General features: G+C 36.1%; 1 protein-coding gene and 1 pseudogene across 1 annotated transcript in view; one reads left to right on the forward strand and one right to left on the reverse strand.

The window, feature by feature from the left end:
* Nucleotides 1-12407, reverse strand: part of CA8 (carbonic anhydrase 8) — a 162202-nt gene that overhangs the window by 114264 nt on the left and 35531 nt on the right. The window lies entirely within an intron of this gene.
* On the forward strand, nucleotides 138-12398 carry LOC122736993 (annotated as a pseudogene).

A 12407-nucleotide genomic window follows, 5' to 3' on the forward strand; every position in this document is an offset into this window, starting at 1 on the left:
ATGGTTAAAAAATACTCCAATAAATAGTTGTGGTATCCCCTGCCATGGGCTGTTTGCACAGCCTGCACCTGAGTTCTCAGAGGGTTAGGCTGGCTAAGTTGAGTGGTTGGGGGCTTGGGAGCAAAAACTCTGTAACTATGGAGGCCTCAGCCTTGGTGGAAGGTGAGGGAGGGAGAAGGGTTGGACCAACCCATCTCCACTCATAGCTCTTATTGTACCAGAAGATATACAATAAATATGGCACTTTACCTTGAAAAAGACCTGCAATTAATTTAATGGAAGTGGGCATTGGAAGGGTTGCAGCTTGTGAGTAATTGAGAAGTTGTGCAGTTTTCTGTGTTCTCTCATTTTTTTCCCTGATGAAATTTTGAATGAGCAAACACACAAAAAAACTCAAATTATATTCAAATTGTTTCTTAATATGTCAATCATTTTGGAACAAATTTAAGTTTTCCAAACAACATTGTGGCAGAACTGGCTGCATTCATGATGTCCAAACCGTGTCCAATAGGCTATTTTTTACTTTTCACTGGCACTAGATCTAGGAAAATTATAAGAACTCTATAAATTCAGAATAATATGCATAGATACATTTCTTAATGCCAATAGCTAACATAGTGCTTTTAAATTTACAAATTGCTTTACATATTTTATTTTATTTTATCCTCAAAATAACTATGAGATAGGGGTGAGTTATTATTCCCCATTTTACAGATGAAGAAACTGAAGTCATTTAAGTAATTTTCCTAGGATCACACAGTTAATAAGAGTCTGAGGCTGGAGTCAAATACAGGTCTTCCAGGGCATGCTCTATCCCCTAACCAGATTAATGAGAGCAGACAGCAATTGCAAATGGCTATTTTGTTTGGAGCTTCATAATCAGTGAAGGGGAGTAGCCTGCCTCTATTTTACAAAGGGATGTAGAGAGGGAGAGAAAGGAATGGGGAGAGACAGACAGTGACAGAGAAAGAGAAAGTGAGATGGAAACAAAGAGACAGAAATTGGGTGGGAGAAGAGACAGAAAGAGACAGAGAGAAAGAAGCTCAATGCTACATTCACTTGAATTCAATGCATTCACTTGAATGTACTTTCGTGGTCCTAGTATTTTCCATTTATTTAATATATAAATTAATCTGTGCCAAAGGGATGTACTATGAATAAAGACAATATATGAGACAAACATTCAGGAAAGGACCTGCTTTTTCCTGAGTGGAGGTTCATTGCAATTCTTGTTATTCTGAGAAAAATTATTTTCTAGTTTTATTATTAACAGAGCTAAATGTCAGCTAAGTGGTACAATGGGTAGAGTGCTGAGCCTGGAATTAGGAAAACATCTTTCTGAGTTCAAATCTGGCCTCAGACATTAGCTGTGTGATCCTAGACAAGTCACTTAACCTTATTTTCCTCAATTTTCTCATCTGGAGAAGGAAATGGCAAACCACTCCAGGATCTTTGCCAAGAAAACCCCAAACAAGGTCACAAAGTGTCTGACACAACTGAAAATGACTAAACAAATACAGTTAAAGTGGAAACTTCATCACTGTAATCCCTGAACATACATGGGTTGTTTGTGCTTTGTAAAACTAGGGTGGAATGAATCTTTTCAAAGCTAGGATTTTACAGCTTCAGTCACAGATGCCCAAATATCATCTCAATCGCAATCAAGGCAATTATTCCCATGATACATCCTCCCTCTCAGAAAAGGGGAATAATCTCATACCATGTAACCTGCCCTCAGTGAAACCACAATGAGGGGTTGATTTTTTAAGGGCTTGCACTAAAGAAATCTTCTCTGTCTCCTAATTTCGCTCCAAGAAATAGACACACAAAGTTCAGGAGTCAATCAGCATTTGAGTATTATCTCTTTAGTTTGGAGGAGAATCTCAAGCTACCACAACCCAAAGGATGACATGGGCAAGGTCAGGATATTTGCTGCTTCTCTTTCCACCATTATGCTCAGTATTCCTCAGTCCCAAGGTGGCAATGGAACAGTCTTTGCTGAATTAGTAATGTACTTCACATCTATCTTAGAAACATTTTTCTTTTCACAGACAGGGTAATACTAAACATGATCATAATATTGTCAGGTAGGAGGTACCACACAGCTTCCCAGAGGCTGGCATCCCAGGGATATAGTGATGGTGGTGGTGGTGGTGGTGGTGGTGGTGATCATGGTAGTAGTCATAGCTAATATTAATATAGCACTTTAAGGTTTACAAAGCACTTTACATTTGATTCCCACAATTTTGTAAGGTAGGTGCTGTTATCATCCCCATTGTATAGATGAGGTAACTGAGACTGAGAGGTTGAATAGCTTGACAAGAATCACATAACTAAGCAAGTATATGAGGCAGGATTTGAACAAAAGTCTTCCTGACTCAATCCAGCACTCTATCGCCTATATCAGCTAGCTCCCTAGACTAAAGCTCTCACCAAGATTCAAACACGGATCATTGGGTTCAAAGTCTAGAGAGCTAATCATTATACCATGTGGCCACCATGTTCTTCCTGTTCCCTGAAAACTTACCGTAGTCTGAGATATCTTCCCAAAGCAAATAAAAAGACCTTAATATTCAGCTTCAACTACCAGAGGAGAAACTAAGACTCAAAGGTTTTCCAAAGATCAATCTTTCAGTAATAAAGTAGGCCCCAACAGGATAAAACACTAAGCCTAAATCTCTTTCCTTTACATGCAGGCTAGTCTTTCCAATAATAATTAAAAAACAGAATTTACTATCATGAATTACTATTGAGGGAAATGGCTTAATAATTTTCAAAAAATGGCTTAGTTATTTATGAGAATAAGGCTAACATATGCTATTAGTGTAGCCAAAAATTATGCTTAAGGCCATGAAATAGTCATTAACTAGGATGGAGAATAAATTTTCCCTGTAGGAAAGTATTGCATGATTAGGGTCACTCAAAAGGATTAAATATTCTCTAGTACTAAATGCTCCTGATGTCAGACTAGTAGAGTAAAATATCACCTATAAACTTCTGTTATTTGATTTGTTTAAACTGAAGAAAATATTATTTTGATCGTAATAATAATATATTTTTAGGCAATAGTAAATTTATAGTCCTTTAAAATATTCATTGTGACACTGAAACATTAGGTGTTAATTCTATCTGCTTTAAGTGGACAATATGCAATATAGAAAGCAAAAATACCTCCAAAAGTTATGAACTTAAAAAAAAGTTATGAACTATCCAAGAAAATATCACTTTTTTTATTTGCAGGGCAATGAGGGCTAAGTGACTTGCCCAGGGTCACACAGCTTAGCAGTAAGTGTCAAGTGTCTGAGGCTGGATTTGGACTCAGGTCCTCCTGAATCCAGGCCTGGTGCTTTATCCACTACACCACCTAGCTGCCTCGAAAATATCACTTCTACAAAAAAAAGGGGGGGGAGGGTCAATTCTCTGGTACATGCTGTATGACTTTTTTGGCATATTTGATAAATATCCTCAATGTTGGACCTATTCTCAGACCATAACCAGGTTATTTTTCTCAACATAAAAAGGAATGTTTTTATGGTATTGTTCTTAATCATTTAGCACTGGATCCATTTTAAATACACCTCTTAATTGGATAATATTTACTTAAAATACTGTTTCTAGATATGGCAAAAAAAAAAAACTCAATGAGGTAACTTTTTAAACTTGGCTATTTTTTTTTTGTGAGGCAATTGGGGTTAAGTGACTTGTCCAGGGTCACACAGCTAGTAAGTGTTAAGTGTCTGAGGCCGGATTTGAACTCAGGTCCTCCTGAATCCAGGGCCAGTGCTCTATCCACTGTGCCACCTAGCTGCCCCAAAACTTGGCTATTTTTTAACCTTTGTGAAGTGATAAAATAAATGTCTAGCCTTTATCTAGCTTCTCCAACCTCTTAAATAATAATAAAAATGAATGCATGAACATCATCTGGCTATTATGATAGCCAGGGAACTGGAGTCAGGAGATTTTAATCTTGCCTCTGACACTTACTAGTTCCATGATCTTTGGCAAATACCTTAACTTCTCTACATCTCAAAGGCCCTTTTGTGCAAATGAGGTTATTACTAGCAGTATCTATCTGTGGTGATTAAAAGGTTCAAGAGACATAGTGTCTGGGTAATTTAGTCACTTTATTAATAAGGCCAGCAGATTTATTAATAAAAGGATTGGCATTTGGCCATCTCTCTAAGACCAAAGGCAATCATGTCAGGAACTCAGGGCTTATATGTTCTTTTGGAAGAGGCATGGCAATCAACTCTGACTGGATAACAATTAATGAGAGAAAGAATATTACAATGAGGGGCTGAGAGTGACATCATGTTACCCTTGGCCAGAGAGACTCTCTCTATACCCAGACCAGCCCCAAGCTTCAGCAATCTATTCAAAGAATTTATGCCCCATCCAAGCCTGAACGGAACACAATAAAACAAGGTAGTCCAGTCTCATTATCAACAATGTCCTTCAAAAGATTAAACTTTTTCAAAATCAGGAGTTTAGAAAAAATGGGGAACTCTGGATCTCCCCAAAGCATTGATTATTAATAATGCTTTCTCTCATATCTTACAAGACTGTTGTTAGGCTTAAATGAGATCATGTATAATAAGGTCTTTGCAAACTTTAAAACTGCTATGTAAACACTAGCTAGAGTAAATGGGTCATGTTCATATAATAATTATCTCATGGTTTATACAGTACTTTATCTTATAAAACACTTTTCTCAAAGAAGTACTATGAGGTAAGTAATGCAAGAACTGATAAGTTTCTACTCTTTCAATCACAGAAAAGATTGCTTCTTTAAAGGAAAGGGGCAAAAAAACAAAACAAAACAAAACAAAAAAAAAAACCCCAGCCCATTCAAGCAGGGGTGGGGTCTCCTGCTAATTAGTATGAGTCTTTTACTTCTCAGTTTAATGGAAGGGGTTCTCTCCAATAAAAGCTTTTAATCCATTCAATTACAAATCAGTCAGAAAACTACACTTTGGGGATCTAGTTAAATGAAACATAAGCCTCGTGCTAAGTTATTAAAGAACAATGGAAGATGACAAAAATCTGTGGTAGCTGTCCTGAATAAAAAAGTAGTTTAAGTGGTATTTATAAAAAATAATTGTAAAATGTTTCCTATAGTATAACACTGAATTTGAGAACATAGTCTGATGACTCAGTAGCAACAATAATGAAGGATCAGGATTTCTAAACTCAGAACTGTAGAGTGGGCATCATAAGAATTTCTAGTTATGGCTTCCAGGGCTATGGAGAATTAGATAGGTAACGTGAAATACGTATAGCACAGGCAATACTCAAATATTCCCATGGATCTGTGATCTCATTAGAATGAATATTCCCTACAACAAGGCAACATGAATGGGTTGCAATTCATCCTTGCCTGCCCATCCTTGGGGATCCTTATTCAAGTCCTTCCATAAGTTTGCTATAAGCTAGGTGGCGCAGTGGATAAGGCACTAGCCTTGGACTCAGGAGGACCTGAGTTCAAACCCAGCCTCAGACACTTACTAGCTGTGTGACCCTGGGCAAGTCACTTAATCCCCACTGCCCTGCAAAAACAAAAAAAACAAAAAAAAAAACCATAAGTTTGCTATAAGTGGTTCACCCAAGGTACTGTGGTCCTTCCTCAATTTCTCATGATGTTGTTTGGAGAACAGTACAATACATTGGCTATGCAAGGGTTTTGGTAACCTCCCCACCTCCTACATTAAGAGACCAGGTAAGCTCAAATACTCAGTCAAAGAAAGGCCTGTAGTAACAGCCAAAATCCCCTTTTCCCGCCTGGGTTAAGTCACATAACCCCATTTGCCTCATCTGTAAAATGAGCTTGAAAGGGAAATAGCCAACCGCTCCAGTATTTTGCCACGAAAAGCCCAAATGGGCTTATGAAGAGTCAGACATGACTGAACAACAACAATAATCCTAAACTACCATCTTTTACCATACTATGACAATTTTCTCCCCATGTTTTTCCAGATTTAGTTCATTCAAAATAGTCAATGAACTTTCTAAATGTGATCAATCTATTCCATGAATTCAGATCCATTGTTATCTGTCTTTTGGTTCTCAGATCCCTGGACCAATGACTTCATGCATACATTTTTCATATTCAATATGTTTATAGTTGGCTATCTATAAAATCTTAATCTTATTCATAGCAAATTACAAAATATTGCATAAAATTATTTTCTCCATACTACAATATTTATATTCTGAATATCCAATTATGCCTCTAAAGTGCTTAGGAGAATCATTTGAATGAAATATATGAAAGAACATAAATTTGTATTATGCTGTGTTTTGTTTAATAATGATAATTTCCATTATCATCCTCTGAGCTCAACACGCTTCTTAAATTGTCACAAATCCTAACAGCATTTCTCTAAGGTTGGCTGGAATGAGTTTAGTATTATTATACAATAGGTACAGATGAAGAAATTGAGTTTAAACAATTGAATGGAAGTCAAATAGCAAAGCCCATGGTGAACTGGGATTATAATGTAGCTCTTTCCTACTAATCTTCACCTACCAGACCAAGCTACCTCCTCAGGAAAACATTAACACCAAAAATTAAACTTCCCATTGACTCATTTCAATTTTTATATGCAATTTGCTTTCATTCATATAGTTCCATAATGACTCTGTTGTGAGCCACCCTAGGGATTCAAATACAAAGATGGAGCAGAAAGAATACAATTACCTTCCTGATGTCACCATGCCTTTTTGTTCCCTAATAAGGACTTATTTCTTAAGACTAAAATACTTAAAGTTTTATACATGCATTTATAAACACATGCATGTATGTGTACATATGTGTATACATATGCATATATATATCAGATTGTCATGGTTTTAATGATTTTGTGACATCATTTTATTAAAATAGAAATAATACTGTGCTGTATTTTGATTTTTTATTTGACATCCCTGTGTCTTGTCATTGCTATAAAACAAGCTGATACTATAACTTCTATCACATTGTTGTCTCTAATGATATTATATGGATATATACATATATGTGTACATATATATGTAAATACATAGGTATATGTGTATGCATACATGCATGCATGCGTGCATTTTATACACATGCAAATGAGAACCAATAGCTCTTCACTTATCTGTTTTTACTACATGGCTGAAGCTACACCAATTTGGATAAGTGGATAGAATATAATATTCTACTGCTTAGATTATTTGTTGATTACCAAAAAGGAAAGACCTTTTCTTTTAATCCTGTCTTAACCTGGCAATACTCCTTACTTTACTCTGTGCCTTTCCTAACTCCTTCCCCTTTATCAAAATGTATTTCTCTTGAGCATTCACTATTTACTCAAGTTTTTTCAAGGTGACTGAAGTTATTCTGATAAACAAATTTATAATAAGCAATTATACCTATCACTGTTCCTAATACAAAATAGGAGCTTAAAAAATTGCTGATAGATTGACAAAAGCTTACCCCTCCCAGAAAAAAATGAAACAGTTTTATTCTAAAAGAGCCATTCAAATCTTTGACTTAAAAGAATAACTTCATAGCTAGGTGGCACAGTAGATAAAACACTGGACTTGCAGAAAGGAACACCTGAGTTCAAATCTTGTCAAGCTGTAGGTTTCCCTTATTTTCCTCAACTTTAAAATGGGGGTAATAATACTCCCAGGTTGTTGTAAAGAACAAATGAGGGGACAGCTAGAGCATCGGCCCTGGAGTCAGGAGTACCTGAGTTCAAATCCAGCCTTAGACACTTAATACTTACTAGCTGTGTGACCCTGGGCAAGTCATTTAACCCCAATTGCCTCACTAAAAATAAATAAATAAATAAAAATTAAAAATTAAAAAAAAAAAAGAACAAATGAGAAAATATTTCTAAAACACTTAGCTGAGTGCCAGGCATATAGTAGATGCCTAAAAAATGCTTATTTCCTTCCTTCCTTCCTTCTAATGATGATAATTTCAGGGACTATGACAAACAAGTAGAAAAGATAGATTTGATCAGGAGGCCTTTCAGAGTTGCTTAGATCATAATACCACGTTGACAGCTGCTTACTCTGCCCATAGATTCACAATTTTTTTTTTGAAGGGGCAGGGGAATTGTACACAATTAAACTGTACCTCTTGATAGAAATTGTCTGAGGCTAACCTGCCTAGTCACTAACCACAAGTGGCTATCAAGGTAATATTCAAGTAGCCACCTTTCTGACTGAAGACATGCCTGCTTTTGCAAACATACCAAGAATATTTCATACGGAATAATTTAGTAGATGGGCATATCAGAGAACAAAACTATTCATAAGACAAATACATCTATTTTTAGGAGATAATTCAAAGAAAGGTTAACAATAACTTTATAAAGGAAAAGATTAAAGAGTAAATTTGAATTAAATTTACATCTTTTTCTCATTGTTGTATGGAGATTCTTAACTACACAGCAAATCTGCTAATTGATAATTAGGAAAATAATATTAGCATCTAAACTATTTCTTTCTTCCAAAGTAGAAAGTTATGAGGGGTACAGGATTTGGGAGGAGGCAGCTACATAGTACAGTGGATAGAGCACTGGCCCTGGGGACAGGAGGACCTGAGATCAAATCTAGCCTCAGGCACTTACAAGCTTTGTGACCTTGGGCAAGTCACTTGATCCTAATTGCCTCCAGGAGGAAAGAAAGAAACTTAGAGGAGAATAAATGAGAAGAAAAAAAGAATTTGAACTAAATTAGAAGAAAATCAGGTAAGTGACTTATAGTATACACTAGAGATGTAGTTTAGAGATTGAACTTGGGGAGGAAAAATTTGGTGTAATTTGGGGAAAATTTAGGAAAATTAGAAGGAAACTTAGGCTAATATATTCATCTAGATTGTGCTGTCAGGATGAAAGAGGAGTGGGATCAAAGAAAAACTTAAAGACCATAAGGAATATTAAGGAGAACTGTGGAGGTTAAGGGAGGAGAACCTGACATAAGAACTGTAGTAAAGAAAAAGAAGGTAATTGTGAAGACAAGATAAGATTAGAAAAGGTAAATGAAACAATTAGAGGGTAAAGCAAATTGATAGCATGGATTGGTGAGTACAGCAAAATGGTGAAAGAAAACGTTGGTTCAAAGCTTATGGGGAATTTGGTGAACCCATGAAATTGCTAAGAGTAAGGAAACAAAGGTGAATGAAATCCTCATTATATTTTTATAATCAAGTTATATATTTGCTTATAAAGTTTTACCAGGTGTTTAATATTAATTTTTTCAATAAAATAAGGTTTGAAATCTCAACCATTATGGAAATTCGGGGAAATTGTACGATTATTGCATCTGGTGTTGTATTTCTGCCACAGCAATCAAGTCCTTTCTGAGTATCAAAGACAGGCCAACCTTGATCCATTGAAGAGAAAATAATGAACCTCAGAAAATGCCTTTCCATATTGTAGGTTGTTACAAGGAATGAAGCATCCCTAAAAGGAGAAATAAGACTTCAAAGTGAGAAAAATAAAAGAAGGTGAAGTATAGGAGAGGAAACTCGACTCTGTCAAGGTATTAGAATGGAGTAAGTGAGAATTACCCAGAGAAGAAAGAGAAAGAAAAGAAAGAGAGGAGAGTGAAAAGCTTTTAGAAGAAGGACTCTATCCTCAAAAAAATGACATGACTGAGGCACAGAAGGTATCAGGTGAGCTATCATCTAATAAGGATCAGAAAAGAAGAGAACAGTGATAGTAATTGGTGATTCCCTGCTCAGAGTTACTAAAGCAGCTATTTATCAAGATGAGACAACAATAGAGAAGTCTGTTATCTTCCTAAGTCATGTTTAAGGCATAACAAAGAACCTTCCAAAAATTGTCAGCATGGGTGACAGCTAACCCCTTCCAGTGATTCAAATGAGCACAAACAATACTATCAGAAGGAATCTTAAAAAGTATTGCCAACAATTATGAAATCTTGGATGGGAAATTGATGACCATAGGAATCATCAATTGTGTTTTCTTCATTGTTGTCAGTTCAAAGTGAGAAAACAATTAGGGATGGGAAAGCTAGCTAAGAAAGTGGTGGCTGAGAATGGAATTTGGACATCCAGGTCATAGATTACAATGAAATGATGGCAGATTCTTGACCAGAGACATAGTGTGCATACTTAGTAAAGAAATATTTGTCAAGAGTCATGCAAATTTTATAGAATGGTTTTAAACTAAAATGGAGGGAGGTAGGAAAAAACTAGATAGATAGAGATATAGACATATAGACATATTTATATTGTCACATACACACACACACACACACACACACACACACATACACACACACACATGGGCATGTGTCCCTCAAGTTAGACACAATGCTAGAAATAGCTACAAAGGTTGAAAAATACATTTATTGAGATGCCCAGAAGTTTACAGGAGACAAAAATTTAAGAAATAAGCCAGTAGTGAAACCTATAGCCTCAAATAGCTATACCCAAATGCCCAAAGTTTAGGCAACAAACAAAAAGAACCAGAGGTCCTAAGAAGAGGAGGCATGTTTAACCTAATAGGTATCAATGAGAATTGGTGAGATGAAATTTTAGATGAATGAATGGTGCAATGTATATGAGTTAAGGATTTGGATTTAATACCTTTTATTTGTTTTGGGGGTTTTTTTTGCAGTGCAATGGGGGTTAAGTGACTTGCCCAGGGTCACACAGCTAGTAAGTGTCAAATGTCTGAGGCCGGATTTGAACTCAGGTACTCCTGAATCCAGGGCTGGTGCTTTATCCACTGCACCACCTAGCCGCCCCCGCTTTAATACCTTTTAAATGGTTTTACATATGTGTGTGTGTGTGTGTGTGTATTTCTCAAGTGGGGGAAAGAAAAAAGGAAAAAAGAAAGCTACATGATGACTTTATTATATAATAAATATAACACAACAATATAATAGAAATAGCAAGTTGTGCATAATAGATTTTCAGTTTCATGTGCAATCATCCTTTTTGCTATTCTACTATGTTATCAAAATGCTTATTTAAGTTCAGAATAAAATAAATAAAATTTTAAAAAACCTTAAGGTTTTGAAAGTGCTTCCCTAAAATCATCAGCAATATGATTCCCATTTCATAAAGATGAAACTATGGTCAGTACAATTAGGTGAAATTGCCTATGGTCAGACAACTATTGAGTAGCAGAGCCAGGGTAAAATGTCAATGCAAAGAAAGATCACTAGATCCTTCCCTGTATGGGTTAATTATCTTTCCTTTATTCCATGAAAAACTTCACCCACAGCCCTGTCAGCCATATCACAAATGCATGTCTTTAAGTTTAGGGACTCAGGTGGGAGTGTATGGATGGTTCAATGCCAATCTATCACAAGTAATAGAGAAACCACTTACAGCAGATAGCCTGCTGATAGTAGCTCAGTAGCATTACCTTTATATATTGAGCACATTGCAATTATTTTAAAATAGGATAAACAGATTCTTCCTAGAAATGTTACCACTTTCAGAGATAAATAACTTTTAAAGCCACTAGGTTACCCAAAGCAATAATTTACTCAAATAGCTTTAATGTGACTCCTAAAATTTCTGAAATTGCTCCTGCTAGGTATTTCTTACAATCTGTTAAATATGTGATGATGGCTCTTCCTGTCATTTTAATTCCAGTTTCCTATAAGCTACCACAATTGGGACTCTGTCTCCTTGCCACCTTCCCTCAGCTGATAGCCCTGCCACCAGAGAGGGCATGAATAAGTATAGTATGTACCTGAAATTCAGGTGAAGGGTCCAAAATCAACATGAGCAAGAATAAGCAGGACATTGATAGTATATTTTTGGAGGGCTAAGCTGGGATACAAGTAAGAAAGAACCGGCCAAATACCTATCATTCTGGCAGGATTGTAGACTGCATATTTAAAGTGATCTAGTCATTGGAAGATCAAAGAAATTTGGATTCATGCTTTTCAAAGATACTGACAGTCTTAATAAGGTCCAGGAACTTAAAGAACACATACACAATAGCAAGTGGATAGACCCCAAAATGGCCAAAGCTTTAAAATGAAAGTATTTGGGGGGAGATACATCTGAATAACAAATCAAAGAATATTTTGGAACGTTTGGCAAGACTGAGAATATTGAATTTTCTATGCTCACAGAAGCTAATGAAAAAGGATTCTATTTTATTACATATACAGATGAAGAACCAGTAAGGAAATTATTAGAAAACAGATGTCATCAAATTGGTCATGGGAAGTGTGAAATCAAAATTGCACAGCCCAAAGAAGTATGCAAGGAACAACAGCAGCAACAACATAAAGGAGGGAGAGATGTTGCAGCTGGTGGACCATATGATACTAGGGGTCAGGGGAAGGTCAACAAACCATGTATGGAAAAGCATTCCCAAAGGAGTGGTAATCAGCAAGTCAATTATCAGTCATTCATACTAAAGGAAGACTAGGCAAAAGCA

This window comes from Dromiciops gliroides, chromosome 1 (genome assembly GCF_019393635.1).
Source record: "Dromiciops gliroides isolate mDroGli1 chromosome 1, mDroGli1.pri, whole genome shotgun sequence".
NCBI lineage: Eukaryota > Metazoa > Chordata > Mammalia > Microbiotheria > Microbiotheriidae > Dromiciops > Dromiciops gliroides.